The sequence below is a fragment of the Lissotriton helveticus genome, chromosome 6, assembly GCF_964261635.1.
Source record: "Lissotriton helveticus chromosome 6, aLisHel1.1, whole genome shotgun sequence".
In the NCBI taxonomy this organism is placed as follows: Eukaryota; Metazoa; Chordata; class Amphibia; order Caudata; family Salamandridae; genus Lissotriton; species Lissotriton helveticus.
The window spans coordinates 2,105,844,525-2,105,867,986 of NC_136067.1; the positions used below are offsets into that span (position 1 = coordinate 2,105,844,525).

Sequence of the window (23,462 nt, forward strand, 5' to 3'; positions counted from 1 at the left end):
CCCGCCCTCACGCCCCCCGCCCCCGCCCGCTCCAGGCCGGGTCTGCCGGGGGGGGGGGGGGGGGGGGGGAGGGGGGTGGGGGTCCAGTAAGGCGCCCGGTCCAGCCACATCCCCCTCCCTTGGGGGAGGGGCGCGAACCAAGGGGCATAGCAGACAGTCATTAACATCAATTATCCATCGGGCGGGGTGGGGGTGACCCGAGGGTGTTTTGGGACTGCCCCCCCCCCTCTGACCACTCCCCCTGAATGACGCACTTCTGACGTCACTGTTAATGGCGGGCGACCACATAAGTCCTGGATGTCAGACTCCGGCAGGCGAGTTACTTTCAGCCCCAGAGGCGCCGTGTGATCTGCGGCAGGTGAGCGCGCCGTGTGATCTGCTGCAGGTGAGTTGTGTGAGCGCGCCGTGTGATCTGCTGCAGGTGAGTTGTGTGAGCGAGCCCTGTGATCTGCTGCAGGTGTGTTGTGGGGGGCAGACACAGACACTCAGATTCTTCATGCTTGTACTTGGTGCAGTTTTCACCCGCGTGTTCCAGCCGGAGTGTGATGTTTTTAGTAATAGACGCGGGTCCATAAAGACTGTTCTAATTGTAGTTGAACAGACGGTCCGTCCTGGAGCGAGGCTTGCTTTTTTAACCCTCCTGTCCAGGGCTTTGTCTCTGATCCGGTGCTTGTAGCGCCTCGAGCCCTGTGAGTTCAGTTCAAGAGTATTATTGAACAGTAACATTCCCAATCTCCCTCGGGTGTCTAGAAACAATTTATGTTAAAAAATATCACCGCTCAGACTGCCACTCCTGTTGGGTCTTTGGGTTGAAATGGAAAAGAGGCCCCCAGAGCCCCCAAAGAGTGTGGCCCCGGGTGTACCACGTGATGAAGTTAGGGGCAGTGACATTGGATTAAAACACATTGGTGTGTTTACATAGACCTTAGCTTAGAAATGCATAGCAGCTATAGAAATACAGTGCAGCGAAAGTACAGTAAAAATAAAGGTACATTGGATTGTTCGATGTTAAATGTTTGACACCATGGCTGTAATGTTGGGGTTGGTTCATTAAGCATCAGAGCAGCGTTCATTTGATAATCAAGCGACTCGCGTGACTGTCAGAGCGCTTAACACTGTAGGTTGTGAGAGACCTGAGGGTGATGAGCGACCCTACTCCCGGTGAGAGTACCTTACTCCCACTCAGTGTACCCTACTCCCACTCGGAGCACATATCGGTGTACCTTACTCCCACTCGGAGCACATATTGGATGTACCCTACTCCCACTCGGAGCACATATTGGATGTACCCTACTCCCACTCGGAGCACATATCGGATGTACCCTACTCCCACTCGGAGCACATATTGGATGTACCCTACTCCCACTCGGAGCACATATTGGATGTACCCTACTCCCACTCGGAGCACATATTGGATGTACCCTACTCCCACTCGGAGCACATATTGGATGTACCCTACTCCCACTCGGAGCACATATTGGGTGTACCCTACTCCCACTCGGAGCACATATCGGATGTACCCTACTCCCACTCGGAGCACATATCGGATGTACCCTACTCCCACTCAGAGCACATATCGGGTGTACCCTACTCCCACTCGGAGAACATATTGGGTGTACTCTACTCCCACTCGGAGCACATATTGGGTGTACCCTACTCCCACTCGGAGCACATATTGGATGTACCCTACTCCCACTCGGAGCACATATTGGATGTACCCTACTCCCACTCGGAGCACATATCGGATGTACCCTACTCCCACTCGGAGCACATATCGGATGTACCCTACTCCCACTCGGAGCACATATTGGATGTACCCTACTCCCACTCGGAGCACATATTGGATGTACCCTACTCCCACTCGGAGCACATATTGGGTGTACCCTACTCCCACTCGGAGCACATATTGGATGTACCCTACTCCCACTCGGAGCACATATCGGATGTACCCTACTCCCACTCAGAGCACATATCGGGTGTACCCTACTCCCACTCGGAGAACATATTGGGTGTACTCTACTCCCACTCGGAGCACATATCGGTGTACCCTACTCCCACTCGGAGCACATATTGGATGTACCCTACTCCCACTCGGAGCACATATTGGATGTACCCTACTCCCACTCGGAGCACATATTGGATGTACCCTACTCCCACTCGGAGCACATATCGGATGTACCCTACTCCCACTCAGAGCACATATTGGGTGTACCCTACTCCCACTCGGAGAACATATTGGGTGTACTCTACTCCCACTCGGAGCACATATTGGGTGTACCCTACTCCCACTCGGAGAACATATTGGGTGTACTCTACTCCCACTCGGAGCACATATTGGGTGTACCCTACTCCCACTCGGAGTACATATTGGTGTATCCTACTCCCACTCGGAGAACATATTGGGTGTACTCTACTCCCACTCGGAGCACATATTGGGTGTACCCTACTCCCACTCGGAGCACATATTGGGTGTACCTTACTCCCACTCGGAGCACATATTGGGTGTACCCTACTCCCACTCGGAGAACATATTGGGTGTACTCTACTCCCAATCGGAGCACATATCGGTGTACCCTACTCCCACTCGGAGCACATATTAGTGTACTCTACTACCACTCTGAGCACATATTGGGTGTACTCTACTCCCACTCAGAGCGTATATTGGATGTACCCTACTCCACTCAGAGCACATATCGGATGTACCCTACTCCCACTCAGAGCACATATTGGGTGTACCCTACTCCCACTCGGAGAACATATTGGGTGTACTCTACTCCCACTCGGAGCACATATTGGGTGTACCCTACTCCCACTCGGAGAACATATTGGGTGTACTCTACTCCCACTCGGAGCACATATTGGGTGTACCCTACTCCCACTCGGAGTACATATTGGTGTATCCTACTCCCACTCGGAGAACATATTGGGTGTACTCTACTCCCACTCGGAGCACATATTGGGTGTACCCTACTCCCACTCGGAGCACATATTGGGTGTACCTTACTCCCACTCGGAGCACATATTGGGTGTACCCTACTCCCACTCGGAGAACATATTGGGTGTACTCTACTCCCACTCGGAGCACATATTGGATGTACCCTACTCCCACTCGGAGTACATATTGGATGTACCCTACTCCCACTCGGAGCACATATCAGTGTACCCTACTCCCACTCGGAGCACATATTGGATGTACCCTACTCCCACTCGGAGCACATATCGGTGTACCCTGCTCCCACTCAGAGTACATATTGGATGTACCCTACTCCCACTCGGAGCACATATCAGTGTACCCTACTCCCACTCGGAGCACATATTGGATGTACCCTACTCCCACTCGGAGTACATATTGGATGTACCCTACTCCCACTCGGAGCACATATCGGTGTACCCTGCTCCCACTCAGAGCACATATTGGATGTACCTTACTCCCACTCGGAGTACATATTGAATGTACCCTACTCCCACTCGGAGCACATATCGGTGTACCCTGCTCCCACTCAGAGCACATATTGGGTGCACCCTACTCCCACTCGGAGCACATATCGGTGTACCCTACTCCCACTCGGAGAACACATTGGGTGAACCCTACTCCCACTCGGAGCACATATTGGGTGCACCCTACTCGGAGCACATATCGGTGTACCCTGCTCCCACTCAGAGCACATATCGGATGTACCCTACTCCCACTCGGAGCACATATTGGATGTACCCTACTCCCACTCGGAGCACATATTGGATGTACCCTACTCCCACTCGGAGCACATATCAGTGTACCCTACTCCCACTCGGAGCACATATTGGATGTACCCTACTCCCACTCGGAGCACATATCGGTGTACCCTGCTCCCGCTCAGAGTACATATTGGATGTACCCTACTCCCACTCGGAGCACATATCAGTGTACCCTACTCCCACTCGGAGCACATATTGGATGTACCCTACTCCCACTCGGAGTACATATTGGATGTACCCTACTCCCACTCGGAGCACATATCGGTGTACCCTGCTCCCACTCAGAGCACATATTGGATGTACCTTACTCCCACTCGGAGTACATATTGAATGTACCCTACTCCCACTCGGAGCACATATCGGTGTACCCTGCTCCCACTCAGAGCACATATTGGGTGCACCCTACTCCCACTCGGAGCACATATCGGTGTACCCTACTCCCACTCGGAGAACACATTGGGTGAACCCTACTCCCACTCGGAGCACATATTGGGTGCACCCTACTCGGAGCACATATCGGTGTACCCTGCTCCCACTCAGAGCACATATCGGATGTACCCTACTCCCACTCGGAGCACATATTGGATGTACCCTACTCCCACTCGGAGCACATATTGGATGTACCCTACTCCCACTCGGAGCACATATTGGATGTACCCTACTCCCACTCGGAGCACATATTGGATGTACCCTACTCCCACTCGGAGCACATATTGGGTGTACCCTACTCCCACTCGGAGCACATATTGGTGTACCCTACTCCCACTCGGAGCACATATTGGATGTACCTTACTCCCACTCGGAGCACATATTGGATGTACCCTACTCCCACTCAGAGCACATATTGGATGTACCTTACTCCCACTCGGAGCACATATTGGGTGTACCCTACTCCCACTCAGAGCACATATTGGATGTACCCTACTCCCAATCGGAGTACATATTGGATGTATCCTACTCCCACTCGGAGCACATATTGGGTGTACCCTACTCCCACTCGGAGCACATATTGGATGTACCCTACTCCCGCTCAGTGTACCTTTCTCCCGCTCAGTGTACCTTACTCCCACTCGGAGCGCATATTGGATGAACCCTACTCCCACTCGGAGCACATATTGGATGTACCCTACTCCCAATCGGAGCACATATCGGTGTACCCTACTCCCACTCGGAGCACATATCGGTTTACCCTGCTCCCACTCGGAGAACTCATTGGGTGAACCCTACTCCCACTTGGAACACATATTGGGTGCACCCTACTCCCACTCGGAGCACATATTGGATGTACCCTACTCCCACTCGGAGCACATATTGAATGTACCCTACTCCCACTCTGAGCACATATTGGTGTACCCTACTCCCACTCAGAGCACATATTGGATGTACCTTACTCCCACTCGGAGCACATATTGGGTGTACCCTACTCCCACTCAGAGCACATATTGGATGTACCCTACTCCCACTCGGAGTACATATTGGATGTATCCTACTCCCACTCGCAGCACATATTGGGTGTACCCTACTCCCACTCAGAGCGTATATTGGATGGACCCTACTCCCACTCGGAGCACATATTGGATGGACCCTACTCCCACTCGGAGCACATATTGGATGTACCCTACTCCCACTCGGAGCACATATTGGATGTATCCTACTCCCACTCGGAGCACATATCGGTGTACCCTACTCCCACTCGGAGCACATATTGGATGTACCCTACTCCCACTCGGAGCACATATTGGTGTACCCTACTCTCACTCGGAGCAGATATTGGATGTACCCTACTCGCACTCGGAGCACATATCGGTGTACCATACTCCCACTCGGAGTACATATTGGTGTACCCTACTCCCACTCGGAGCAGATATTGGATGTACCCTACTCCCACTCGGAGCACATATCGGTGTACCCTACTCCCACTCGGAGCACATATTAGTGTACCCTACTCCCACTCTGAGCACATATCAGTGTACCCTACTCCCACTCTGAGCACATATCAGTGTACCCTACTCCCACTCTGAGCACATATCAGTGTACCCTACTCCCACTCTGAGCACATATCGGTGTACCCTACTCCCACTCTGAGCACATATCGGTGTACCTTACTCCCACTCTGAGCACATATTAGTGTACTCTACTCCCACTCGGAGTACATATTGGATGTTCCCTACTCCCACTCGGAGTACATATTGGATATACCCTGCTCCCGCTCATAGTACCTTTTTTTTTTTTTTTAGTTTTATATAGCGCGAACTAGACCAGAGACATCGGGTATCAGCGAACTTTACATGAGCACCAGTTTTGTCACAGAAAGACATATTCATTTTTTGGTAGGCATGGGGAGATTAAGTAATTTGCCCAGGATGTGGAGCGTCGTTGCCGAGACTCGAACCCGGTTCCCCAACTTCTAGGTCTACCGCACCAGCCGTAAGGCTACATGCTCTCCCCATATTGGGTGCACCCTACTCCCACTCGGAGCACATATTGGGTGCACCCTACTCCCACTCCGAGCCCATATTGGGTGCAACTTACTCCCACTCGGAGCGCACATTTTTTTAGAGTTTTATATAGCGCGAACTAGATCAGAGACATTGGGTATCAGAGAACTTTACATGAGCATCCGTTTTGTTACAGAAGGACACATAATTTTTTTTTTTTGTAGCCATGGGGATATTAAGTGATTTGCCCAGCATCACAGGATGTGGAACGTCGTTGTTGAGACTCGAACCTGGTTCCCCAACTTCGAGGTAGACCGCACTAGCCGTAAGGCTACATGCTCTCCCCATATTGGGTGCACCCTACTCCCACTCGAAGCACATATTGGGAGTACCCTACTCCCACTCAGAGCACATATTGGGTGTACCCTACTCCCACTCGGAGCACATATTGGGTGCACATTACTCCGACTCGGAGCACATTTTGTGCACCCTACTCCCACTCGGAGCACATATTGGATGTACCCTACTCCCACTCAGAGCACATATTGGATGTACCCTACTCCCTCTCGGAGCACATATTGGATGTACCTTACTCCCACTCGGAGCACATATTGGATGTACCCTACTCCCACGCAGAGCACATATTGGATGTACCTTACTCCCACTCGGAGCACATATTGGGTGTACCCTACTCCCACTCGGAGCACATATTGGATGTACCCTACTCCCACTCGGAGTACATATTGGATGTATCCTACTCCCACTCGGAGCACATATTGGGTGTACCCTACTCCCACTCGGAGCACATATTGGATGTACCCTACTCCCGCTCAGTGTACCTTACTCCCGCTCAGTGTACCTTACTCCCACTCGGAGCGCATATTGGATGAACCCTACTCCCACTCGGAGCACATATTGGATGTACCCTACTCCCAATTGGAGCACATATCGGTGTACCCTACTCCCACTCGGAGCACATATTAGTGTACTCTACTACCACTCGGAGCACATATCGGTGTACCCTACTCCCACTCGGAGCACATATCGGTGTACCCTGCTCCCACTCGGAGAACTTATTGGATGAACCCTACTCCCACTTGGAGCACATATTGGGTGCACCCTACTCCCACTCGGAGCACATATCGGTGTACCCTACTCCCACTCAGAGCACATATTGGATGTACCCTACTCCCACTCGGAGCACATATTGGTGTACCCTACTCTCACTCGGAGCAGATATTGGATGTACCCTACTCGCACTCGGAGCACATATCGGTGTACCCTACTCCCACTCGGAGTACATATTGGTGTACCCTACTCCCACTCGGAGCAGATATTGGATGTACCCTACTCCCACTCGGAGCACATATCGGTGTACCCTACTCCCACTCGGAGCACATATTAGTGTACCCTACTCCCACTCTGAGCACATATCAGTGTACCCTACTCCCACTCTGAGCACATATCAGTGTACCCTACTCCCACTCTGAGCACATATCAGTGTACCCTACTCCCACTCTGAGCACATATCGGTGTACCCTACTCCCACTCTGAGCACATATCGGTGTACCTTACTCCCACTCTGAGCACATATTAGTGTACTCTACTCCCACTCGGAGTACATATTGGATGTTCCCTACTCCCACTCGGAGTACATATTGGATATACCCTGCTCCCGCTCATAGTACCTTTTTTTTTTTTTTTAGTTTTATATAGCGCGAACTAGACCAGAGACATCGGGTATCAGCGAACTTTACATGAGCACCAGTTTTGTCACAGAAAGACATATTCATTTTTTGGTAGGCATGGGGAGATTAAGTAATTTGCCCAGGATGTGGAGCGTCGTTGCCGAGACTCGAACCCGGTTCCCCAACTTCTAGGTCTACCGCACCAGCCGTAAGGCTACATGCTCTCCCCATATTGGGTGCACCCTACTCCCACTCGGAGCACATATTGGGTGCACCCTACTCCCACTCCGAGCCCATATTGGGTGCAACTTACTCCCACTCGGAGCGCACATTTTTTTAGAGTTTTATATAGCGCGAACTAGATCAGAGACATTGGGTATCAGAGAACTTTACATGAGCATCCGTTTTGTTACAGAAGGACACATACATTTTTTTTTTTTGTAGCCATGGGGATATTAAGTGATTTGCCCAGCATCACAGGATGTGGAACGTCGTTGTTGAGACTCGAACCTGGTTCCCCAACTTCGAGGTAGACCGCACTAGCCGTAAGGCTACATGCTCTACCCATATTGGGTGCACCCTACTCCCACTCGAAGCACATATTGGGAGTACCCTACTCCCACTCAGAGCACATATTGGGTGTACCCTACTCCCACTCGGAGCACATATTGGGTGCACATTACTCCGACTCGGAGCACATTTTGTGCACCCTACTCCCACTCGGAGCACATATTGGATGTACCCTACTCCCACTCAGAGCACATATTGGATGTACCCTACTCCCTCTCGGAGCACATATTGGATATACCTTACTCCCACTCGGAGCACATATTGGATGTACCCTACTCCCACTCAGAGCACATATTGGATGTACCTTACTCCCACTCGGAGCACATATTGGGTGTACCCTACTCCCACTCGGAGCACATATTGGATGTACGCTACTCCCACTCGGAGTACATATTGGATGTATCCTACTCCCACTCGGAGCACATATTGGGTGTACCCTACTCCCACTCGGAGCACATATTGGATGTACCCTACTCCCGCTCAGTGTACCTTACTCCCGCTCAGTGTACCTTACTCCCACTCGGAGCGCATATTGGATGAACCCTACTCCCACTCGGAGCACATATTGGATGTACCCTACTCCCAATCGGAGCACATATCGGTGTACCCTACTCCCACTCGGAGCACATATTAGTGTACTCTACTACCACTCGGAGCACATATCGGTGTACCCTACTCCCACTCGGAGCACATATCGGTGTACCCTGCTCCCACTCGGAGAACTTATTGGATGAACCCTACTCCCACTTGGAGCACATATTGGGTGCACCCTACTCCCACTCGGAGCACATATCGGTGTACCCTACTCCCACTCAGAGCACATATTGGATGTACCCTACTCCCACTCGGAGCACATATTGGATGTACCCTACTCCCACTCTGAGCACATATTGGTGTACCCTACTCCCACTCGGAGCACATATTGGGTGTACCCTACTCCCACTCGGAGCACATATTGGATGTACCTTACTCCCACTCAGAGCACATATTGGTGTACCCTACTCCCACTCGGAGCACATAATGGATGTACCTTACTCCCACTCGGAGCATATATTGGATGTACCCTACTCCCACTCGGAGTACATATTGGATGTATCCTACTCCCACTCGGAGCACATATTGGGTGTACCCTACTCCCACTCAGAGCGTATATTGGATGTACCCTACTCCCACTCAGAGCACATATCGGTGTACCCTACTCCCACTCGGAGCACATATTAGTGTACCCTACTCCCACTCTGAGCACATATCGGTGTACCCTACTCCCACTCGGAGCACATATCGGTGTACCCTACTCCCACTCGGAGCACATATCGGTGTACCCTACTCCCACTCTGAGCACATATCGGTGTACCCTACTCCCACTCGGAGTACATATTGGTGTACCCTACTCCCACTCGGAGCAGATATTGGATGTACCCTACTCCCACTCGGAGTACATATTGGATGTATCCTACTCCCACTCGGAGCACATATTGGGTGTACCCTACTCCCACTCGGAGCACATATTGGATGTACCCTACTCCCGCTCAGTGTACCTTACTCCCGCTCAGTGTACCTTACTCCCACTCGGAGCGCATATTGGATGAACCCTACTCCCACTCGGAGCACATATTGGATGTACCCTACTCCCAATCGGAGCACATATCGGTGTACCCTACTCCCACTCGGAGCACATATTAGTGTACTCTACTACCACTCGGAGCACATATCGGTGTACCCTACTCCCACTCGGAGCACATATCGGTGTACCCTGCTCCCACTCGGAGAACTTATTGGGTGAACCCTACTCCCACTTGGAGCACATATTGGGTGCACCCTACTCCCACTCGGAGCACATATCGGTGTACCCTACTCCCACTCAGAGCACATATTGGATGTACCCTACTCCCACTCGGAGCACGTATTGGATGTACCCTACTCCCACTCTGAGCACATATTGGTGTACCCTACTCCCACTCGGAGAACTTATTGGGTGAACCCTACTCCCACTTGGAGCACATATTGGGTGCACCCTACTCCCACTCGGAGCACATATCGGTGTACCCTGCTCCCACTCGGAGAACTTATTGGGTGAACCCTACTCCCACTTGGAGCACATATTGGGTGCACCCTACTCCCACTCGGAGCACATATTGGTGTACCCTACTCCCACTCGGAGCACATAATGGATGTACCTTACTCCCACTCGGAGCATATATTGGATGTACCCTACTCCCACTCGGAGTACATATTGGATGTATCCTACTCCCACTCGGAGCACATATTGGGTGTACCCTACTCCCACTCAGAGCCTATATTGGATGTACCCTACTCCCACTCAGAGCACATATCGGTGTACCCTACTCCCACTCGGAGCACATATTAGTGTACCCTACTCCCACTCTGAGCACATATCGGTGTACCCTACTCCCACTCGGAGCACATATCGGTGTACCCTACTCCCACTCGGAGCACATATCGGTGTACCCTACTCCCACTCTGAGCACATATCGGTGTACCCTACTCCCACTCGGAGCACATATTGGATGTACCCTACTCCCACTCGGAGCACATATTGGTGTACCCTACTCCCACTCTGAGCAGATATTGGATGTACCCTACTCCCACTCGGAGCACATATCGGTGTACCCTACTCCCACTCGGAGTACATATTGGTGTACCCTACTCCCACTCGGAGCAGATATTGGATGTACCCTACTCCCACTCTGAGCACATATCAGTGTACCCTACTCCCACTCTGAGCACATATCAGTGTACCCTACTCCCACTCTGAGCACATATCGGTGTACCCTACTCCCACTCTGAGCACATATCGGTGTACCTTACTCCCACTCTGAGCACATATTAGTGTACTCTACTCCCACTCGGAGTACATATTGGATGTTCCCTACTCCCACTCGGAGTACATATTGGATATACCCTGCTCCCGCTCATAGTACCTTTTTTTTTTTTTTAGTTTTATATAGCGCGAACTAGACCAGAGACATCGGGTATCAGCGAACTTTACATGAGCACCAGTTTTGTCACAGAAAGACATATTCATTTTTTGGTAGGCATGGGGAGATTAAGTAATTTGCCCAGGATGTGGAGCGTCGTTGCCGAGACTCGAACCCGGTTCCCCAACTTCTAGGTCTACCGCACCAGCCGTAAGGCTACATGCTCTCCCCATATTGGGTGCACCCTACTCCCACTCGGAGCACATATTGGGTGCACCCTACTCCCACTCCGAGCCCATATTGGGTGCAACTTACTCCCACTCGGAGCGCACATTTTTTTAGAGTTTTATATAGCGCGAACTAGATCAGAGACATTGGGTATCAGAGAACTTTACATGAGCATCCGTTTTGTTACAGAAGGACACATAATTTTTTTTTTTTGTAGCCATGGGGATATTAAGTGATTTGCCCAGCATCACCGGATGTGGAACGTCGTTGTTGAGACTCGAACCTGGTTCCCCAACTTCGAGGTAGACCGCACTAGCCGTAAGGCTACATGCTCTCCCCATATTGGGTGCACCCTACTCCCACTCGAAGCACATATTGGGTGTACCCTACTCACACTCAGAGCACATATTGGGTGTACCCTACTCCCACTCGGAGCACATATTAGGTGCACATTACTCCGACTCGGAGCACATTTTGTGCACCCTACTCCCACTCGGAGCACATATTGGGTGCACCCTACTCCCACTCGGAGCACATATTGGGTGCACCCTACTCCCACTCGGAGCACATATTGGATGTACCCTACTCCCACTCAGAGCACATATTGGATGTACCTTACTCCCACTCGGAGCACATATTTGGTGTACCCTACTCCTACTCAGAGCACATATTGGATGTACCCTACTCCCACTCGGAGTACATATTGGATGTATCCTACTCCCACTCGGAGCACATATTGGGTGTACTCTACTCCCACTCGAAGTACATATTGGATGTATCCTACTCCCACTCGGAGCACATATTGGGTGTACCCTACTCCCACTCAGAGCGTATATTGGATGTACCCTACTCCCACTCAGAGCACATATTGGATGTACCCTACTCCCACTCGGAGCACATATTAGTGTACCCTACTCCCACTCGGAGCACATATTAGATGTATCCTACTCCCACTCGGAGCACATATCGGTGTACCCTACTACCACTCGGAGCACATATTGGATGTACCCTACTCCCACTCAGAGCACATATTGGTGTACCCTACTCCCACTCGGAGCAGCTATTGGATGTACCCTACTCCCACTCGGAGCACATATCGGTGTACCCTACTCCCACTCGGAGCACATATTAGTGTACCCTACTCCCACTCGGAGCACATATCGGTGTACCCTGCTCCCACTCGGAGCACATATCGTGTACCCTGCTCCCACTCGGAGCACATATTGGGTGTACCCTACTCCCACTCGGAGCACATATCAGTGTACCCTACTCCCACTCGGAGCACATATTGGGTGTACCCTACTCCCACTCGGAGCACATATTGGGTGTACCCTACTCCCACTCGGAGCACATATTGGATGTACCCTACTCCCACTCGGAGCACATATCGGTGTACCCTGCTCCCACTCAGAGCACATATTGGATGTCCCTTACTCCCACTCGGAGTACATATTGGATGTACCCTACTCCCACTCGGAGCACATATCAGTGTACCCTACTACCACTCGGAGCACATATTGGATGTACCCTACTCCCTCTCGGAGCACATATTGGATGTACCCTACTCCCACTCGGAGCACATATTGGATGTACCCTACTCCCGCTCAGTGTACCTTACTCCCGCTCAGTGTACCTTACTCCCACTCGGAGCGCATATTGGATGAACCCTACTCCCACTCGGAGCACATATTGGATGTACCCTACTCCCAATCGGAGCACATATCGGTGTACCCTACTCCCACTCGGAGCACATATTAGTGTACTCTACTACCACTCGGAGCACATATCGGTGTACCCTACTCCCACTCGGCGCACATATCGGTGTACCCTGCTCCCACTCGGAGAACTTATTGGGTGAACCCCACTCCCACTTGGAGCACATATTGGGTGCACCCTACTCCCACTCGGAGCACATATCAGTGTACCCTGCTCCCACTCAGAGCACATATTGGATGTACCCTACTCCCACTCAGAGCACATATTGGATGTACCCTACTCCCACTCGGAGCACATATTGGATGTACCCTACTCCCACTTGGAGCACAGATCGGTGTACCTTACTCCCACTCTGAGCACATATCAGTGTACCCTACTCCTACTCTGAGCACATATCAGTGTACCCTACTCCCACTCTGAGCACATATCAGTGTACCCTACTCCTACTCTGAGCACATATCAGTGTACCCTACTCCCACTCGGAGCACATATCGGTGTACCCTACTCCCACTCGGAGCACATATTAGTGTACCCTACTCCCACTCTGAGCACATATCAGTGTACCCTACTCCCACTCTGAGCACATATCAGTGTACCCTACTCCCACTCTGAGCACATATCAGTGTACCCTACTCCCACTCTGAGCACATATCGGTGTACCTTACTCCCACTCTGAGCACATATTAGTGTACTCTACTCCCACTCGGAGTACATATTGGATGTTCCCTACTCCCACTCGGAGTACATATTGGATATACCCTGCTCCCGCTCATAGTACCTTTTTTTTTTTTTTTAGTTTTATATAGCGCGAACTAGACCAGAGACATCGGGTATCAGCGAACTTTACATGAGCACCAGTTTTGTCACAGAAAGACATATTCATTTTTTGGTAGGCATGGGGAGATTTAGTAATTTGCCCAGGATGTGGAGCGTCGTTGCCGAGACTCGAACCCGGTTCCCCAACTTCTAGGTCTACCGCACCAGCCGTAAGGCTACATGCTCTCCCCATATTGGGTGCACCCTACTCCCACTCGGAGCACATATTGGGTGCACCCTACTCCCACTCCGAGCCCATATTGGGTGCAACTTACTCCCACTCGGAGCGCACATTTTTTTAGAGTTTTATATAGCGCGAACTAGATCAGAGACATTGGGTATCAGAGAACTTTACATGAGCATCCGTTTTGTTACAGAAGGACACATACATTTTTTTTTTTTGTAGCCATGGGGATATTAAGTGATTTGCCCAGCATCACAGGATGTGGAACGTCGTTGTTGAGACTCGAACCTGGTTCCCCAACTTCGAGGTAGACCGCACTAGCCGTAAGGCTACATGCTCTCCCCATATTGGGTGCACCCTACTCCCACTCGAAGCACATATTGGGAGTACCCTACTCCCACTCAGAGCACATATTGGGTGTACCCTACTCCCACTCGGAGCACATATTGGGTGCACATTACTCCGACTCGGAGCACATTTTGTGCACCCTACTCCCACTCGGAGCACATATTGGATGTACCCTACTCCCACTCAGAGCACATATTGGATGTACCCTACTCCCTCTCGGAGCACATATTGGATATACCTTACTCCCACTCGGAGCACATATTGGATGTACCCTACTCCCACTCAGAGCACATATTGGATGTACCTTACTCCCACTCGGAGCACATATTGGGTGTACCCTACTCCCACTCGGAGCACATATTGGATGTACGCTACTCCCACTCGGAGTACATATTGGATGTATCCTACTCCCACTCGGAGCACATATTGGGTGTACCCTACTCCCACTCGGAGCACATATTGGATGTACCCTACTCCCGCTCAGTGTACCTTACTCCCGCTCAGTGTACCTTACTCCCACTCGGAGCGCATATTGGATGAACCCTACTCCCACTCGGAGCACATATTGGATGTACCCTACTCCCAATCGGAGCACATATCGGTGTACCCTACTCCCACTCGGAGCACATATTAGTGTACTCTACTACCACTCGGAGCACATATCGGTGTACCCTACTCCCACTCGGAGCACATATCGGTGTACCCTGCTCCCACTCGGAGAACTTATTGGATGAACCCTACTCCCACTTGGAGCACATATTGGGTGCACCCTACTCCCACTCGGAGCACATATCGGTGTACCCTACTCCCACTCAGAGCACATATTGGATGTACCCTACTCCCACTCGGAGCACATATTGGATGTACCCTACTCCCACTCTGAGCACATATTGGTGTACCCTACTCCCACTCGGAGCACATATTGGGTGTACCCTACTCCCACTCGGAGCACATATTGGATGTACCTTACTCCCACTCAGAGCACATATTGGTGTACCCTACTCCCACTCGGAGCACATAATGGATGTACCTTACTCCCACTCGGAGCATATATTGGATGTACCCTACTCCCACTCGGAGTACATATTGGATGTATCCTACTCCCACTCGGAGCACATATTGGGTGTACCCTACTCCCACTCAGAGCGTATATTGGATGTACCCTACTCCCACTCAGAGCACATATCGGTGTACCCTACTCCCACTCGGAGCACATATTAGTGTACCCTACTCCCACTCTGAGCACATATCGGTGTACCCTACTCCCACTCGGAGCACATATCGGTGTACCCTACTCCCACTCGGAGCACATATCGGTGTACCCTACTCCCACTCTGAGCACATATCGGTGTACCCTACTCCCACTCGGAGTACATATTGGTGTACCCTACTCCCACTCGGAGCAGATATTGGATGTACCCTACTCCCACTCGGAGTACATATTGGATGTATCCTACTCCCACTCGGAGCACATATTGGGTGTACCCTACTCCCACTCGGAGCACATATTGGATGTACCCTACTCCCGCTCAGTGTACCTTACTCCCGCTCAGTGTACCTTACTCCCACTCGGAGCGCATATTGGATGAACCCTACTCCCACTCGGAGCACATATTGGATGTACCCTACTCCCAATCGGAGCACATATCGGTGTACCCTACTCCCACTCGGAGCACATATTAGTGTACTCTACTACCACTCGGAGCACATATCGGTGTACCCTACTCCCACTCGGAGCACATATCGGTGTACCCTGCTCCCACTCGGAGAACTTATTGGGTGAACCCTACTCCCACTTGGAGCACATATTGGGTGCACCCTACTCCCACTCGGAGCACATATCGGTGTACCCTACTCCCACTCAGAGCACATATTGGATGTACCCTACTCCCACTCGGAGCACGTATTGGATGTACCCTACTCCCACTCTGAGCACATATTGGTGTACCCTACTCCCACTCGGAGAACTTATTGGGTGAACCCTACTCCCACTTGGAGCACATATTGGGTGCACCCTACTCCCACTCGGAGCACATATCGGTGTACCCTGCTCCCACTCGGAGAACTTATTGGGTGAACCCTACTCCCACTTGGAGCACATATTGGGTGCACCCTACTCCCACTCGGAGCACATATTGGTGTACCCTACTCCCACTCGGAGCACATAATGGATGTACCTTACTCCCACTCGGAGCATATATTGGATGTACCCTACTCCCACTCGGAGTACATATTGGATGTATCCTACTCCCACTCGGAGCACATATTGGGTGTACCCTACTCCCACTCAGAGCCTATATTGGATGTACCCTACTCCCACTCAGAGCACATATCGGTGTACCCTACTCCCACTCGGAGCACATATTAGTGTACCCTACTCCCACTCTGAGCACATATCGGTGTACCCTACTCCCACTCGGAGCACATATCGGTGTACCCTACTCCCACTCGGAGCACATATCGGTGTACCCTACTCCCACTCTGAGCACATATCGGTGTACCCTACTCCCACTCGGAGCACATATTGGATGTACCCTACTCCCACTCGGAGCACATATTGGTGTACCCTACTCCCACTCTGAGCAGATATTGGATGTACCCTACTCCCACTCGGAGCACATATCGGTGTACCCTACTCCCACTCGGAGTACATATTGGTGTACCCTACTCCCACTCGGAGCAGATATTGGATGTACCCTACTCCCACTCTGAGCACATATCAGTGTACCCTACTCCCACTCTGAGCACATATCAGTGTACCCTACTCCCACTCTGAGCACATATCGGTGTACCCTACTCCCACTCTGAGCACATATCGGTGTACCTTACTCCCACTCTGAGCACATATTAGTGTACTCTACTCCCACTCGCAGTACATATTGGATGTTCCCTACTCCCACTCGGAGTACATATTGGATATACCCTGCTCCCGCTCATAGTACCTTTTTTTTTTTTTTAGTTTTATATAGCGCGAACTAGACCAGAGACATCGGGTATCAGCGAACTTTACATGAGCACCAGTTTTGTCACAGAAAGACATATTCATTTTTTGGTAGGCATGGGGAGATTAAGTAATTTGCCCAGGATGTGGAGCGTCGTTGCCGAGACTCGAACCCGGTTCCCCAACTTCTAGGTCTACCGCACCAGCCGTAAGGCTACATGCTCTCCCCATATTGGGTGCACCCTACTCCCACTCGGAGCACATATTGGGTGCACCCTACTCCCACTCCGAGCCCATATTGGGTGCAACTTACTCCCACTCGGAGCGCACATTTTTTTAGAGTTTTATATAGCGCGAACTAGATCAGAGACATTGGGTATCAGAGAACTTTACATGAGCATCCGTTTTGTTACAGAAGGACACATAATTTTTTTTTTTTGTAGCCATGGGGATATTAAGTGATTTGCCCAGCATCACCGGATGTGGAACGTCGTTGTTGAGACTCGAACCTGGTTCCCCAACTTCGAGGTAGACCGCACTAGCCGTAAGGCTACATGCTCTCCCCATATTGGGTGCACCCTACTCCCACTCGAAGCACATATTGGGTGTACCCTACTCACACTCAGAGCACATATTGGGTGTACCCTACTCCCACTCGGAGCACATATTAGGTGCACATTACTCCGACTCGGAGCACATTTTGTGCACCCTACTCCCACTCGGAGCACATATTGGGTGCACCCTACTCCCACTCGGAGCACATATTGGGTGCACCCTACTCCCACTCGGAGCACATATTGGATGTACCCTACTCCCACTCAGAGCACATATTGGATGTACCTTACTCCCACTCGGAGCACATATTGGGTGTACCCTACTCCTACTCAGAGCACATATTGGATGTACCCTACTCCCACTCGGAGTACATATTGGATGTATCCTACTCCCACTCGGAGCACATATTGGGTGTACTCTACTCCCACTCGGAGTACATATTGGATGTATCCTACTCCCACTCGGAGCACATATTGGGTGTACCCTACTCCCACTCAGAGCGTATATTGGATGTACCCTACTCCCACTCAGAGCACATATTGGATGTACCCTACTCCCACTCGGAGCACATATTAGTGTACCCTACTCCCACTCGGAGCACATATTAGATGTATCCTACTCCCACTCGGAGCACATATCGGTGTACCCTACTACCACTCGGAGCACATATTGGATGTACCCTACTCCCACTCAGAGCACATATTGGTGTACCCTACTCCCACTCGGAGCAGCTATTGGATGTACCCTACTCCCACTCGGAGCACATATCGGTGTACCCTACTCCCACTCGGAGCACATATTAGTGTACCCTACTCCCACTCGGAGCACATATTGGTGTACCCTGCTCCCACTCGGAGCACATATCGTGTTCCCTGCTCCCACTCGGAGCACATATTGGGTGTACCCTACTCCCACTCGGAGCACATATCAGTGTACCCTACTCCCACTCGGAGCACATATTGGGTGTACCCTACTCCCACTCGGAGCACATATTGGGTGTACCCTACTCCCACTCGGAGCACATATTGGATGTACCCTACTCCCACTCGGAGCACATATCGGTGTACCCTGCTCCCACTCAGAGCACATATTGGATGTCCCTTACTCCCACTCGGAGTACATATTGGATGTACCCTACTCCCACTCGGAGCACATATCAGTGTACCCTACTACCACTCGGAGCACATATTGGATGTACCCTACTCCCTCTCGGAGCACATATTGGATGTACCCTACTCCCACTCGGAGCACATATTGGATGTACCCTACTCCCACTCGGAGCGCATATTGGATGAACCCTACTCCCACTCGGAGCACATATTGGATGTACCCTACTCCCAATCGGAGCACATATCGGTGTACCCTACTCCCACTCGGAGCACATATTAGTGTACTCTACTACCACTCGGAGCACATATCGGTGTACCCTACTCCCACTCGGCGCACATATCGGTGTACCCTGCTCCCACTCGGAGAACTTATTGGGTGAACCCCACTCCCACTTGGAGCACATATTGGGTGCACCCTACTCCCACTCGGAGCACATATCAGTGTACCCTGCTCCCACTCAGAGCACATATTGGATGTACCCTACTCCCACTCAGAGCACATATTGGATGTACCCTACTCCCACTCGGAGCACATATTGGATGTACCCTACTCCCACTTGGAGCACAGATCGGTGTACCTTACTCCCACTCTGAGCACATATCAGTGTACCCTACTCCTACTCTGAGCACATATCAGTGTACCCTACTCCCACTCTGAGCACATATCAGTGTACCCTACTCCCACTCTGAGCACATATCGGTGTACCCTACTCCCACTCTGAGCACATATCGGTGTACCTTACTCCCACTCTGAGCACATATTAGTGTACTCTACTCCCACTCGGAGTACATATTGGATGTTCCCTACTCCCACTCGGAGTACATATTGGATATACCCTGCTCCCGCTCATAGTACTTTTTTTTTTTTTTTAGTTTTATATAGCGCGAACTAGACCAGAGACATCGGTTATCAGCGAACTTTACATGAGCACCAGTTTTGTCACAGAAAGACATATTCATTTTTTGGTAGGCATGGGGAGATTAAGTAATTTGCCCAGGATGTGGAGCGTCGTTGCCGAGACTCGAACCCGGTTCCCCAACTTCTAGGTCTACCGCACCAGCCGTAAGGCTACATGCTCTCCCCATATTGGGTGCACCCTACTCCCACTCGGAGCACATATTGGGTGCACCCTACTCCCACTCCGAGCCCATATTGGGTGCAACTTACTCCCACTCGGAGCGCACATTTTTTTTAGAGTTTTATATAGCGCGAACTAGATCAGAGACATTGGGTATCAGAGAACTTTACATGAGCATCCGTTTTGTTACAGAAGGACACATTAATTATTTTTTTTTGTAGCCATGGGGATATTAAGTGATTTGCCCAGCATCACAGGATGTGGAACGTCGTTGTTGAGACTCGAACCTGGTTCCCCAACTTCGAGGTAGACCGCACTAGCCGTAAGGCTACATGCTCTCCCCATATGGGGTGCACCCTACTCCCACTCGGAGCACATATTGGATGTACCCTACTCCCACTCGGAGCACATATTGGATGTATCCTACTCCCACTCGGAGCACATATCGGTGTACCCTACTCCCACTCGGAGCACATATTGGATGTACCCTACTCCCACTCGGAGCACATATCGGTGTACCCTACTCCCACTCGGAGTACATATTGGTGTACCCTACTCCCACTCGGAGCAGATATTGGATGTACCCTACTCCCACTCTGAGCACATATCAGTGTACCCTACTCCCACTCTGAGCACATATCAGTGTACCCTACTCCCACTCTGAGCACATATCGGTGTACCCTACTCCCACTCTGAGCACATATCGGTGTACCTTACTCCCACTCTGAGCACATATTAGTGTACTCTACTCCCACTCGGAGTACATATTGGATGTTCCCTACTCCCACTCGGAGTACATATTGGATATACCCTGCTCCCGCTCATAGTACCTTTTTTTTTTTTTTAGTTTTATATAGCGCGAACTAGACCAGAGACATCGGGTATCAGCGAACTTTACATGAGCACCAGTTTTGTCACAGAAAGACATATTCATTTTTTGGTAGGCATGGGGAGATTAAGTAATTTGCCCAGGATGTGGAGCGTCGTTGCCGAGACTCGAACCCGGTTCCCCAACTTCTAGGTCTACCGCACCAGCCGTAAGGCTACATGCTCTCCCCATATTGGGTGCACCCTACTCCCACTCGGAGCACATATTGGGTGCACCCTACTCCCACTCCGAGCCCATATTGGGTGCAACTTACTCCCACTCGGAGCGCACATTTTTTTAGAGTTTTATATAGCGCGAACTAGATCAGAGACATTGGGTATCAGAGAACTTTACATGAGCATCCGTTTTGTTACAGAAGGACACATAACTTTTTTTTTTTGTAGCCATGGGGATATTAAGTGATTTGCCCAGCATCACCGGATGTGGAACGTCGTTGTTGAGACTCGAACCTGGTTCCCCAACTTCGAGGTAGACCGCACTAGCCGTAAGGCTACATGCTCTCCCCATATTGGGTGCACCCTACTCCCACTCGAAGCACATATTGGGTGTACCCTACTCCCACTCAGAGCACATATTGGGTGTACCCTACTCCCACTCGGAGCACATATTGGGTGCACATTACTCCGACTCGGAGCACATTTTGTGCACCCTACTCCACTCGGAGCACATATTGGGTGCACCCTACTCCCACTCGGAGCACATATTGGGTGCACCCTACTCCCACTCGGAGCACATATTGGATGTACCCTACTCCCACTCAGAGCACATATTGGATGTACCTTACTCCCACTCGGAGCACATATTGGGTGTACCCTACTCCTACTCAGAGCACATATTGGATGTACCCTAATCCCACTCGGAGTACATATTGGATGTATCCTACTCCCACTCGGAGCACATATTGGGTGTACTCTACTCCCACTCGGAGTACATATTGGATGTATCCTACTCCCACTCGGAGCACATATTGGGTGTACCCTACTCCCACTCAGAGCGTATATTGGATGTACCCTACTCCCACTCAGAGCACATATTGGATGTACCCTACTCCCACTCGGAGCACATATTAGTGTACCCTACTCCCACTCGGAGCACATATTAGATGTATCCTACTCCAACTCGGAGCACATATCGGTGTACCCTACTACCACTCGGAGCACATATTGGATGTACCCTACTCCCACTCAGAGCACATATTGGTGTACCCTACTCCCACTCGGAGCAGCTATTGGATGTACCCTACTCCCACTCGGAACACATATCGGTGTACCCTACTCCCACTCGGAGCACATATTAGTGTACCCTACTCCCACTCGGAGCACATATCGGTGTACCCTGCTCCCACTCGGAGCACATATTGGGTGTACCCTACTCCCACTCGGAGCACATATCAGTGTACCCTACTCCCACTCGGAGCACATATTGGGTGTACCCTACTCCCACTCGGAGCACATATTGGGTGTACCCTACTCCCACTCGGAGCACACATTGGATGTACCCTACTCCCACTCGGAGCACATATCGGTGTACCCTGCTCCCACTCATAGCACATATTGGATGTCCCTTACTCCCACTCGGAGTACATATTGGATGTACCCTACTCCCACTCGGAGCACATATCAGTGTACCCTACTACCACTCGGAGCACATATTGGATGTACCCTACTCCCTCTCGGAGCACATATTGGATGTACCCTACTCCCACTCGGAGCACATATTGGATGTACCCTACTCCCGCTCAGTGTACCTTACTCCCGCTCAGTGTACCTTACTCCCACTCGGAGCGCATATTGGATGAACCCTACTCCCACTCGGAGCACATATTGGATGTACCCTACTCCCAATCGGAGCACATATCGGTGTACCCTACTCCCACTCGGAGCACATATTAGTGTACTCTACTACCACTCGGAGCACATATCCGCGTACCCTACTCCCACTCGGCGCACATATCGGTGTACCCTGCTCCCACTCGGAGAACTTATTGGGTGCACCCCACTCCCACTTGGAGCACATATCAGTGTACCCTGCTCCCACTCAGAGCACATATTGGATGTACCCTACTCCCACTCAGAGCACATATTGGATGTACCCTACTCCCACTCGGAGCACATATTGGATGTACCCTACTCCCACTTGGAGCACAGATCGGTGTACCTTACTCCCACTCTGAGCACATATCAGTGTACCCTACTCCTACTCTGAGCACATATCAGTGTACCCTACT

At 51.0% G+C, this 23,462-nt stretch overlaps 1 protein-coding gene across 3 annotated transcripts in view; it reads left to right on the plus strand.

Moving 5' to 3' along the window:
* The first annotated feature begins 229 nt into the window (after positions 1 to 229).
* The window catches only part of LOC144764059 (uncharacterized), a 94,497-nt gene continuing 71,264 nt past the window's right edge, over positions 230 to 23,462 (plus strand). Inside the window, exon 1 of one of the 3 annotated variants that reach the window (XM_078650212.1) lies at positions 230 to 358. The gene's annotated coding sequence lies outside the window, so the exon portion shown is untranslated. The other 2 variants (XM_078650211.1, XM_078650213.1) reach the window with 2 other exon arrangements.